This window comes from Dermacentor variabilis, chromosome 4 (assembly GCF_050947875.1).
Source record: "Dermacentor variabilis isolate Ectoservices chromosome 4, ASM5094787v1, whole genome shotgun sequence".
Taxonomy (NCBI): Eukaryota; Metazoa; Arthropoda; class Arachnida; order Ixodida; family Ixodidae; genus Dermacentor; species Dermacentor variabilis.
The window spans coordinates 205,806,951-205,819,110 of record NC_134571.1 but is presented as its reverse complement, the minus strand read 5'-3'; the positions used below and the strand labels follow the sequence as shown (position 1 = coordinate 205,819,110).

Here is a 12,160-nt window from a genome sequence, read left to right as displayed (position 1 = left end):
ATTGTTCTAGAGTAAATGTGCAAAAGCTACACAGAATGTTTGCGGTGTTCATCTGGGGTTCAACCTGGGAACGGTGCAGTCGAACAAATTTGTTCAGAAGAGTGAAGGACGGGGCCATCGGGTTTAGCACATCTGTTTGGTCGACAACTAGTAAACCGATTTTTGTTTTTCCACGATGTGCGCAGTCCTTTTCTGCGCACCGTCTGACAGCTCAGATTGAACGACGCATTGCCGGCACATGTTGTCACAACGGCAAGCATGAATGGAACACTTCGTGGCTATCTTAAGGAAGTGGCCGACAGTGTCCGTTTCCTTACTGCTCGGTTTTCAAATGATTACCTATGTCAAGTGAAAAGGAAAACGCTGTATAAAGATGTGCGTCACCATGTTTTCCCACTGCCGCTATACAGAGCCATATACAGTGGAGGGTCAGGACAGGACATCTTTAAACGGGTTAAACGCATGCAGGTGCCACCAGGGGTAAAATCCTTCTTTTTTAGGCTCCACACTGGAACCCTGCCCTTGAAGATGTTTATGGAAGAACGAGGCTGTCTGGTACCATGGGGTTCTCACTGCTTGATTTGCAAGAAGCCCGAAACAATAGATCAAGCGTTCTTGCACTGCTGGGCTGCTGTGTTCTTCTGGGACGTCTTGAAGCGAAACCTGAAGAAAGAATTACCTGTAAATCCCCAAGGGATCAGGTATCTGCCTATTAAGGATGAAGACGGAGTCCCATATGACTTTATTATGTTGAATGCACTCCACTGTATATGGCGGTCTCGAATGGCTGGGTACCACTGCGATCCCGACGCACGGCCGGTTCATATATATTTCAGAGAATGTATGTCGCGGTTTCTTGATGTACAGAAAATGCAAGAATGTGCACCACATTGGCTGTCGAGGCTCGAAGCTCTGACAGCCATGAAGGAACATTAATTTGACAACGCCGGACCTACACGGACGGGTGGCATTATTGTACTTTTTATCGCAGTTCTGCATTTCTGAGGTGTGTGTAATATTTGTATAGTCTGTGTTATGTCAAAGACCGGTATTGAATAAAAAAATCGGCCATACCATGCAGAATACGCCAGTTCTCGTCCGATCCCCGAAGCTAAGCAGCATTGGGCTCGGTCAGTACTTGGAGGGAGACCACCTGGGAACACCGAGTGCTGATGGCACCGTTCTTTTTGCTTTTTTATTGCGTGCTTCTGTGACGTCTTGCTTTTTTTTTCATTTGCACAACGTGTGGGTGGTTGCATTTACTGTAACTTACGCTCAACTGGAGCCTGCTGGTAGAGCCAACGCCGAAGTGTAACACCAATATTCAGGCCACTACGCGATATTGTACGCGGAATGACGGTGGTAAGCGGTATACGTAATGATGCAAAATTTAGTCGCACAAGCTTTTAACTCTTACCTATCACACCCGCATACAGCTCAATGATAACACATCAGTAAAGTGGCACATTGTGGGCTGCAACGCACGCAAAATGTGGCGCTCGCCCTCTTGTTTTTGTAAGCAAGACTAGCACGCACGCATGTGCAGCGAACAACCACAAACGGAGTAATCAACGTACACGACTCGTGCATGTATTGTTCACGGAAAGACTGCCGCGTACGTACTGTAGCAATACATTCGGCGACTGCACAACATAGCACGATACAGCTGCAGTCGTAAACAACGCATCCTTGCCATCTGCCACAGCATGCATTCTGCTTCCGGCAGGCGAGCTGAGCGGTCAGCAGAATCATGGGCTCCAGTGGAGCAGCGACAGCTACCACTTTTGGCCGCGGAAACAGGCTCACCGATGATAAGGATTATGCGTTTATTTTGCCGCAACTGCCTAAAGGACCAGTGGTGCTTAACACCGTGTTTTTGCACGGTGGTGTACATGCGAAACCGTACAAGGTGGAAGATTTCAGGGACGCCTATCTGCCGACGGGACTGTTGCCTGACGTGGTATGAATAGGGGCGTACCAAATCAACCACGTCTTGGCAGTGACCCTCTGCGATGCGAATGCAACCAAAAGGCTGCTTGCCCTCAAGGAACTGCAAGTAAAGGGACGGCGCCTCATCGTTGACCCGCAGGACCAGCAGGTGAAGATTAGGCTTCACTGGTTGCTGTGTGGATTGCCGACGAGGACGTCCGGACGGCGTTCGCGGCTTTCAGCAAGGTGGAGGAGGTGAGCCGGGAGCGGTGGCGAGCTGAAGGCATGGGAACCAAGACCTCAACCACCAGGACCGTCTTTCTCAAACTGATGAGCAGCGTGAAGGTGGAGGACCTTCCTCACCAGATCCGCGTCGGCGGTGAGTTGGCCTTGGTCGTAGTTCCTGGTCGACTGATGCAGTGCCTGCGCTGTCATGGCACGGGACATGTCCGCCGAGAGTGCAGAGCCCCCGCTATTCGCGGTGCAGACGCTTCGGCACGTCGACGCTGACTGCGTCAAGTCGTATGCCACTGTGACAGGCGCACCAGCGACTGACGAGGCGGCAGAGCACGCGATGGACCTGGCCGAGACGGAGGACGCGGCAAAAGGAACCGGAGTCATGGTGTCGACAGCGACAAGTAGTGGGACGACGACTCTGGAGGTGGACGGCGAGGCGGCTGAGGCTGCTCAGAAACCGAGTAGGGCGGAACAGGACGCTACGACCGAGGGGCAGGCGACGGGAAGCGTCAGTGAAGACGCACCTGTCCACGCGACCGCAGTGCAGCAGGATGAAGGCGTCACCGACGCCGACATACTGTTGCTCTTGCTGTTTCCGTCAAGCGCACCCACGACCAGACGAAGGACTGCAAGGATCGGGTGGCCACCACCAGCGAGGGACCACCGGCGAAGGTGCCTAATGGGAGGCGGGTGGGCTATAAGCCAAAGCCCAACGTACCGCCTGAAAAGAAGCCTGTCGACAAAGCGGGCACGCCTAAGGACGCCAACAAACCGGGAGGTCCCGGAGGCGGCTAGCCGAGGGCTAGTTATGAGCGGTAAGCTCCACGCTCCGGCCTACTTTTCTTTTAGATCAAGATGGCTCAAATACCGTCCCTGAGGATTGCCACATTAAGTTTAAGAGGGCTGGCGGCTAGTGGTAGGCAAAGTCAGGTCCTACGGTTGGTCACTGACCACGACATAGACGTACTGGCCGTCCAGGAAACTAAGGTTGAAGGAGAGGAGGAGACCGGGAGCATGGTGCGACGTTTCACGACTAGTTATTTTTCCGTGGTTAGCCATGCGTTGGGCACGGCTAGAGGGTGCGTTCTTCTTGTGAAAAAGCTGCCTGGACTGCAGATTCAAAGTGTTTTTTCGTGTCAGTCAGGCCGGATTGTTTTTTTTTTATATTGTTATGTGTGATGCTGTGTTAAGCGTGATATGCGTATATGCGCCGAATTCAGTAGATGAGCGTGTCCTTTTCTTTTCCAACCTTTCACAGTATGTCCGGTACGATAAGCGCGTTATGCTGTTAGGAGACTTTAACTGTGTAATGAGCGCTAGAGACAGAGTCAATAATGCTGGTGTGCGGGACAGAAGCAGTGAACTGTGGTCTAATCTAATTAATGAAAATGAACTCGATGTTTTTGATTGCCTGGAAGGGAGGCGTTAAGTGACTTTTACACGCTTTCAGGGCAGCAGCCATGCGCGTTTGGCCCGAATGTACATTTCATTGGATACAATTCCAAGATGCCACGGTTATTGTGTAGTACCAGTGTCGTTTTCAGATCACTGCCTGGTGAAATGTAACGTAGGTATAGTGAAAACTTGACATGTATTTAACTGGCTTATGTGGAAAATGAATGCCTTGTTACTAAATGACGAGCCCTTTTTACAGGTAGTACGGGATGCGGTTAATGAAGTTCAATGTAATTCAGCGGGAACAATCGTCGAGAAGTGGGAACGTCTTAAACAAAAAGTTAAAATGAAAGCGATAGTAAGATCCAGTTGTAAAAAATTTGAGAGGGAAATGAAACAAAAGGGTTCAAGAACACTGCTTGGGCAGCTGCTATAGCTTGAGTGCAGAGCGCCTGGTCCGTACAAACACGATGTGCGAAACGTCAAAGAAACACTTGAACTGTTCGACAAGGAACGCTATCAAGGTACCATCGTGCGAGCACGAGCATATGCACTAGCGGCAGGGGAGACGCCCACGAGAAGGGCGCTCGGTTTAGAGAAGGCGTGTGGACGAAGAAACCATGTCGACCAGATCTTAGTGAAGGGGAATGTCGTTGAAGACAGCGATAGCATTCGTCAAGCCTTCTTTGAGTACTGCCAGTCGCTTTTTGATTTCAGGACGCGAATGTTGACGGTATTAAAGCAGGTTTTCTGCATCGCATGCCACGTTTGAGTGGTGATGTTAAAAAGCGATTAGAAGAAAAAAATGAGACGGAAGTCGAAAAGGCAACCGATGATTTGAACTTGGGTAAATCACCGGCACCTGATGGACTCAGCGAGGGTCTATATAAAGCTTTTAAAAGAGAGCTGGCGCCTTTGCTAGCACACGTAATTAATGACGCATACGAGAACAAATCATTACCACCTTCCTTCGGAAAAACGCACACCATTCTAATACCTAAGAGGGATGAAATAGACAAACTCAGGTTAATGTCATCCTACAGGCCAATTTCACTAACAAACGTCGATTATAAAATATTTATGAAGATTTTAGATAGCAGGCTTCAAGGCATCATCAAGGAAATAGTCGCAGACCATCAGACGTGTGGCATTAAAGGGCGATCTATTTTTTCGAACATCCATAATATGCGATGTGTGCTCGAGTCTTGTGACGTCACAGGTGGCGGAGTTGCAGTTCTTCAGCTCGATCTCGAGAAAGCGTTCGATTGTGTCGCTCACGTTATTTTGTTTGCCATCTTGGGTCATGTTGATGTCGGTTCCATCATCGCTGAGGGCGCGGCCTTGGCGTACCAGAATTGCACAAGATTAATTGTTAATAAGTCTCTGGGGGCCCCCATTAACATCATGCGTTTGCTATCTACGTAGAAGCAATGTGTGTAGAAATTAATGAAAATGACGGAATACGTGGTTTTAGTTTGGCAGCGACAGAAGTGAAGTTGCTCGCTTATGCAGATGACATTGCAGTGTGTTGCACTGACAAAGCTAGTGTAACCGAAACAATATCTGTAGTTAACATATCTGTGCCGTAACAAGTACCAGAGTAAACTGGGGCAAATCGCTAGGGCTGTGGCATGGGGACTGGTTTTCTGCACCCGACTATTTCACGAACGTGAACTGGGTGAAAACCCCGACAAGGTATCTGGGTGTTCGCCTTGACAAGTACAATAGCAGCGACAAATACTGGAGGAACCAAACAATGAACTGAAAGAAAAAGTAGACTGGTGGAAAGGTACTAGCCTGTCCATTTTGGCAAGAGCGACAGTTTGTAACGTGTTTTTTATAACTAAATTATATTACGTCTTGCAAAGGCTTTATTGTTCTAGAGTAAATGCGGAAAGGCTACACAGAGTGTTTGCGGTTTTCATCTGGGGTTCAACATGGGAAAGGTGCAGCCGAACAAATTTGTTCAGAACAGTGAAGGACGGTGGTCTGGCCCTGCCGCATCTTTTTGTTCAAGTTGTGAATCGATTTTCGTTTTTTCGCGATGTGCGCGATCCTTTCCTGCGCACAGTATGTCAGCTAAGGTTCAGTAACGCTTTGCCGGCGCATGTTATTAGCACGGCAAGCATGACGGGAACGCTGCGTGGTTACTTCAAGGAAGTAGTCGACAATGTACGTTTCCTTTCTGCTCGTTTTACAAATGATTACCTTTGTGAAGTGAAAAGGAAAGCGTTGTATAAAGATGTATGCGACAGTGTTTTCCAAGTGCCCCTATACAGAGCCTTATACAGTGGAGGGCCAGGACAGGACGTACTTAAACGAGTAAAACACATGCAGGTGCCTCCCGGTGTAAAGACCTTCTTTAAGCTACACACCGAAACGCTCTCCGTGAAGGCGTTTCTGGAGAAAAGGGGTTGTCTCGTACCTTGGGGGTCACACTGCTTGATATGCAAGAAGCCCGAAACTATGGATCACGTTTTCCTACATTGCTGGGCGGCAGTTTCCTTCTGGAACGTCTTAAAGCGAACGCTGAAGAAAGAACTACCGGTAGCCCCCAAGGGATCAGGTATCTGGCCATTAAGAATGACGACGGGGTTCCCTATGACTTTGGTTTGTTGAATGCTCTCCACTGTATATGGCGGGCTCGGTTGGCCGGGTACCACTGCGATCCTGACACTAGGACAGTTCGTGCTTACTTCAAAGAATGTATGTCGCGATTTATTCAAATGCAGAAAATAGAAGAATGTATACCGTATTGGCTGTCGAGGCTAGAAGCCCTGACAGCAATGAAGGAATTTTAGTTTGACAACGCCAGTCCAATATGGACAGACGGCTCTATTGTGCAGTTTCATTCCATACGTACCTTCCGTTGTGTTGTTTTTTTTTTCAATCAATGGTTGCAATTTGTGATACATTAATGTGTGCAAGCTGTATGGACTGAGTAACGTCGAAAACCGGCAATAAATAAAAAACAAACATCGGCCATGCCATGCTGAATACGCCGGTTGTCGCCCGATCCCCGAAGCTAAGCAGCATTGGGTTCGTTCAGTACTTGGGAGGGAGACCACCTGGGAACACCGAGTGCTGATGACACCCATCTTTTCCCTTTTTTATTGCGTGCTTCTGTGACGTTTTTTTTTTCTTTTACACTAACGTGTGGGTGGTTGCATTTACTGTTACTTACGTTCAACTGGAGCCTGCTGGTAGAGCCAGCGCCGAAGTGTAAAAACAATATGCAGGCCACTGCGCGATATTGTACACGGAATGACGGTGGTAAGCGGTATACGTAATGGTGCAAAATTTAGTCGCACAAACTTCTAACCGCTTACCTATCACACCCGCATACAGCTCAATGACAACACATCAATAATTGGCACATTTTGGGCTGCAACGCACGCAAAATGTTGCGCTCGCCCTCTTGTTTTTGTGAGCACGACTAGCACGCACGCATGCCGCGAACAACCACAAACGGAGTAATCTAACGTACACGATGTGTGCGTGTATTGTTCACGGAAAGACTGCCGCGTACGTGCTGTAGCAATACATTCGGCGAATACACATAGCACGATACAGGTGCAGTCATAAACAACGCATCCTTGCCATCGGCCATACCATGTAGTCTGCTTCCGGCCACCAAGCGTGACGGACGTATGATGACGGGCTCCGTTGGAGCGGCTTCAGCGGCCTGTTCTGGCTGCGGTAACAGGGCTATGGAAATGGAAAACGACTGCCAGGTTGTTCTGCCAAGTTTCCCAACCGGGCGTTTAGTTTTAAATACTGTTTTTTTTTGCACGCGGATATCAGGGCCCGCCCGTTCCGGGGGAAGATTTTCGAGACGCGTTGGCTAGGCAATCGCTGCTCTCGGATGTTATCGCCCTGGGGGCGTATCGGATGAGCCATGTCTGGGCCATGACGCTGAAGGATGAGGATGCCGTTAAGAAGCTTGCAGGCGTCGGCGAGCTGCGCGTCAAAGAACGCCGTTGCTTGGTTATTGACCCGGCGAACCAGGACGTACGTCTCAAGCTCCATTGGCTGCTTCACACCGTGCCGGACGAGGACGTGCGTGTCGCGCTTGCACCGTACGGAAAGGTCTCCGAGGTGGCCCGGGAGCACTGGCGTGTGCACGGCGTGTCAGAGAAAGGCTCAACGAGCTGGATGGTGACACTGAAATTGAAAGCTGGCGTTAAACTGGACGACTTGCCGCACCAGCTTAACGTTGGGGGTGAGTTCGCACTCGTCGTTGTGCCTGGAATGCCCCCATTACGTCTTCGCTGCTGAGGTACGGGACACATTCGTCGGGAGTGTAAGGTACCGCGATGCGGAGCTTGTCGACGTTTCGGTCACGAAGACGGTGAGTGCCCCCGTACTTATGCGAGCATCGCCGGCCCTGGACCCAGTGAAGAACGCCTCGGAGCATTTGATGGATAAGGTGGACGCCGAAGAGGCAGCGAGGACAACTGGAAAAACGGGGACGAAAGATGGGCCTTCGTTTACGCCTCTGGTTAAGCAGCAGACAACGACAACGCTGACGTCTCCTGCCGTAGTGGCATCTCAGCTAGCGCAGCGTGGCCCCGAAAGCGACAGCGGTCACAGTACGGGGGCCGATACGAAAGTTTCGCTAAAAACCCCGGACCGCGTGGAGCCTCGCATTGCCAACGCCATGGACGCCAATGATGAAGCGGCTGCCCTAACCACTGGAAAACGGTCCCACGAAGAGAGCGCCGATGAGAACCTGCAGCGTGGTAGTAGCAGTGGGGAGCCGCCTCCAATAACGACAGGAAGTCGACGTTCGTCGTTGAAGGCGCGGCCAAACCTTTTGGCCGAGTCACGGAAGGCGGGTAAACTGCCTCCGTAATTTCTTTTTCTGTGTTCTGTGGAATGTCAGCGTCGGTTGTGTGTCGACCGACACAGTGTTTTTGGCTGACATTTCGAGTTTGCGCGCATGCAAAGTGGAGGATGCGACGAGGAAATGCCTCAGACCACTTCGAGACAAACACCAGACAACCCTTTGGGTAGCCAGACAGACCCTCCGAACATCATTGATGAATATCAGTCGGGAGAATCACATGGTCGACAGAGGTAGGCCCCATGCGGATCGCGCCCGTTTTTATTACGTAACCGTATGGTAGTTGAGCTAAGAGCCCCATTGCGTGTAGCAACTTTGAATGTTAGAGGGCTGGGAGCACGAAGGCGGCACTGTCAGCTTAATCGCCTGCTTATTGATAATGACCTTGACCTAATAGCGGTGCAAGAATCAAAGATAGTCACAAGAGCATGCTGACCGCATGGTGCCCACTTTCCGCGCCAACTATTAAGTGTGTGTGTGTCACTCCGTTGGGACATCGGGTGGATGCCTTCTCTTCATTCGCAACACATTAGGTATAAGTGTGGAGTCTGTATTTGCATGTGAAAGTGGCCGCCTCTTGGTTATTGATTTTTCCTTCTCAAGCTTACACTGGCGCGTTGTATGCGTTTATGCCCCCAATGTTGAAAGGGAACGTAAATGTTTTTTTTTTATTCCATTGAGCCGTACTTGAATTGTGACAATGCGAAAAACACCCGTTTGCTTAGATTTAGGTGCACGTTAAAGAACCCCAGGTGGTCAAAAATTCCGGAGTCCTCTACTACGGCGTGCCTCATAATCAGAAAATGGTTTTGGCACGTAAAACCCCAAATATTATTATTGAATTGTGACAAGGTGCTGCTTCTATTGGGAGACTTTAACTGCGTCTCTGCTGCTACTGACCGAGTGAAGTGCAGACCAGTGAGGGACAAGAGCGCGGAACTGTTGATTGAACTCGTGCGCGATTATTTATTGGAGGACGTTGGAAGTGTTTTCGGCTGGAACACGGCTTGATTACACACACTTTCAACGCGACAGTCACGCAAGATTAGATAGGCTGTATGTTTCTGCTCATCTTATGCCACTATGCACAGCCTATGATGTAAAACCTGTGTCGTTTAGCGATCATTGCCTTGTGAGCGCGACTTTTGGAACGAAGGGAAGGACATCACGCTTTAATTGGTACCTTTGGAAACTAAATGAGAAAATTTTAGACGAAGGATTTGTCAAGGAAATTAAAAGCGGTCTCGACGGTGTACTAGCTGAGCAAGCGGACTGCTTTGCTGTTGAATGGGAAAGTTTCAAAGAACGAGTGAAGCTTAAAGCTATAGAAAAAAACAGCGCAATTCGGTACAAACAGAAAGAAAAAGAAAAGGAACTTCGCGAACAACTCGAGTGCTTGGTTAGCATGGAAACCAATCAGCCAGGAAATTTTAGTAAGGAAATAAAAGACGTGAAGTGTCAGATCGAAACAATTGACACTGACAGGTACAGAGCAGCAATAATACGCTCAAGGAGCGATAATGTATGGGCAGGCAAAGCGAAGCGCCTACAACGCGGGCGCTATCAGACGAAAAGCGGTACGCTTGCCAGTAGGAAATCAGGCAAGTAAGATACGAAGGGCACATTACAAGCGACCCTAGTGAGGTTCAGCGCGCTAATACAGAATACTTTGCTGAACTTTTTAGCAATAGACCCGAGCATGCGCAAGGGTTTCAAGGGGATTTCCTACGAATAATGCCAGCACACGACAATGATGTAAGAGAGCGTCTTGAATTGCCTATTACTTCGGAAGAGATCGAGAAAGCAATAGATGATCTTCCGTCTGGAAAAGCTCCGGGGTCAGATGGGCTGAACGCCGCCTTTTATAAAACATTTAAACATTGTTTCGCAGTTCTTGTTACAAGTGATAACAGAAGCCTATGAAAGTTAAAAAGTACCATTGGCCTTTGGTATTTCACACATTGTACTTATTCCCAAGTCTGAAGATCCGGAGAAACGAATGTTAGTGGGTTCCTACAGACCTATCAGCCTCACCAATGTCGACTACAAGGTATACATGAAAGTATTAGCCAGACGACTTCATAGTGTAATCGACAAATTAGTAGGGCCGTAACAAACCTGTGGCACCAGAGGTCGCAGCATTGCAACAAATATACATGTGGCCAGAGCCGTATTGGAACGTGTTGACGCACTTGGAAGCCAGTTAGCTATGATACAGCTGGACTTGGCCAAGGCGTTCGACCGCGTTTCTCATGACATTCTTTTCTCCAGTCTAGAGCATGCTAACCTGGGTAGCGCAATAGTAGAAGCAGTAAAAATGGCGTACGCAAACTGTATGACACGCATTATAGTTAATGGTGATCTTACTGAGCGCCTCACAGTGCTTTCTTCCAAGAGGCAAGGTTGTCCGCTCTCTCCCCTGCTTTTTGCAGCGTATCTAGAGCCTTTATGTCTGGCCATTATAAACAGTGATTACCTCACGGGTTTCAAGCTGCAATCTGCTCAGTTGAAACTCCTTGCGTATGCGGACGACATAGCGGTATTTTGCACGAACAGAGAAAGCATTTGTGAAGTTTCAAACATTCTGGAAAGGTTTTCTAACCAGACTGGATGTCAAGTAAACTTGGAAAAAAGGATCTGGATTTTGCCACTGGGAATGGGATATTACAGCGGAATATTTCTTACGGCTGCAATGGTCTCCCATGCCAACGCGATACCTTCGTGTGCCTTTAGAATGTTATCGCGATCCCAGCCCACTTTGGAACGAAGAGATGTCAAGGGCCAGAGAGAAAGCGGGAGCGTGGCAAGGAAGGAATCTGTCAATTTTCTCACGTGCCTTTGTCTGCAATGTTTTTCTCATTTCGAAAATGTGGTACCTCATGAATGTGCTGTGTGCTTCGCGGACCTCTATTCAAAAATTGCATCGTATATTTGCCGTCTTTCTTTGGACTTCGACCTGGGAAAAAACAAGGAGGACGAGCCTGTTTCTTTCAGCGAAGAGCGGAGGCCTTGGACTGGTTCATTTGTTTTTGCGTCAAGTGGTATCACGCTTTTCTTTCTTTCGTGATCGAAATGACACCTTCTTAATAACGGTTATGCAAGTCTGATTGCAGAGAAACATAGTGTCCTCTGGTGAAAACATGTGCGCTGCTGTAACCGGATTTTTGCGCGAGGTTATGCTTTCTTGTAAGTTGTTAGAACTGCGTTTTTCCCCAGACTACTTGTACAGTGTTCCCAAGAAAAAGCTGTACAAAGATCTTGTGGATATCATGCTGCCGGTGCCATTGTACCGTGCGCCTTACCGTGGAGGCCCAGGGCAGAATATTTTAAAGCGAGTGAAGAAGATGCCAGTTAGGCCAGGCGTGAAAATTTTCTTTTTCAAGTTACACTCTAATACATTACCTGTCAAAACGTGGCTTCAAGATAAGGGAATCTTTGTCCCTTGGACAACGAACTGTCTTTTATGTAAGAGGCCAGAGACAGTCGAACATGTTTTTCTGGACTACTGGGACGCGATATTCCACTGGGACGACCTAGAGAGAACTATAAAGAAAGAGCTACCACTAGACCCTTATGGTATCAGGTTTTTACCGGTTGATCACGAAGATGTACCATATGATTTGTTCATGATTCTTGGCCTCCACAGCTTGTGGAAAACACGAATGCAAGTAAGGCATGCGGATGTTAATACGCGCAGTGCACGTGAAAACTTTATTGAAAGCACTGCTTACCTTCGGGAATGTATCCGGGCAC

The 12,160-nt window shown here is 48.6% G+C and overlaps 2 pseudogenes; both read left to right on the top strand.

The window, feature by feature from the left end:
• Nucleotides 1-1,060: 1,060 nt before the first annotated feature.
• Nucleotides 1,061-1,178, top strand: LOC142580541 (5S ribosomal RNA; annotated as a pseudogene).
• A 5,357-nt stretch (nt 1,179-6,535) lies between these two features.
• On the top strand, nt 6,536-6,654 carry LOC142580557 (5S ribosomal RNA; annotated as a pseudogene).
• The last annotated feature ends 5,506 nt before the right edge of the window (nt 6,655-12,160 follow it).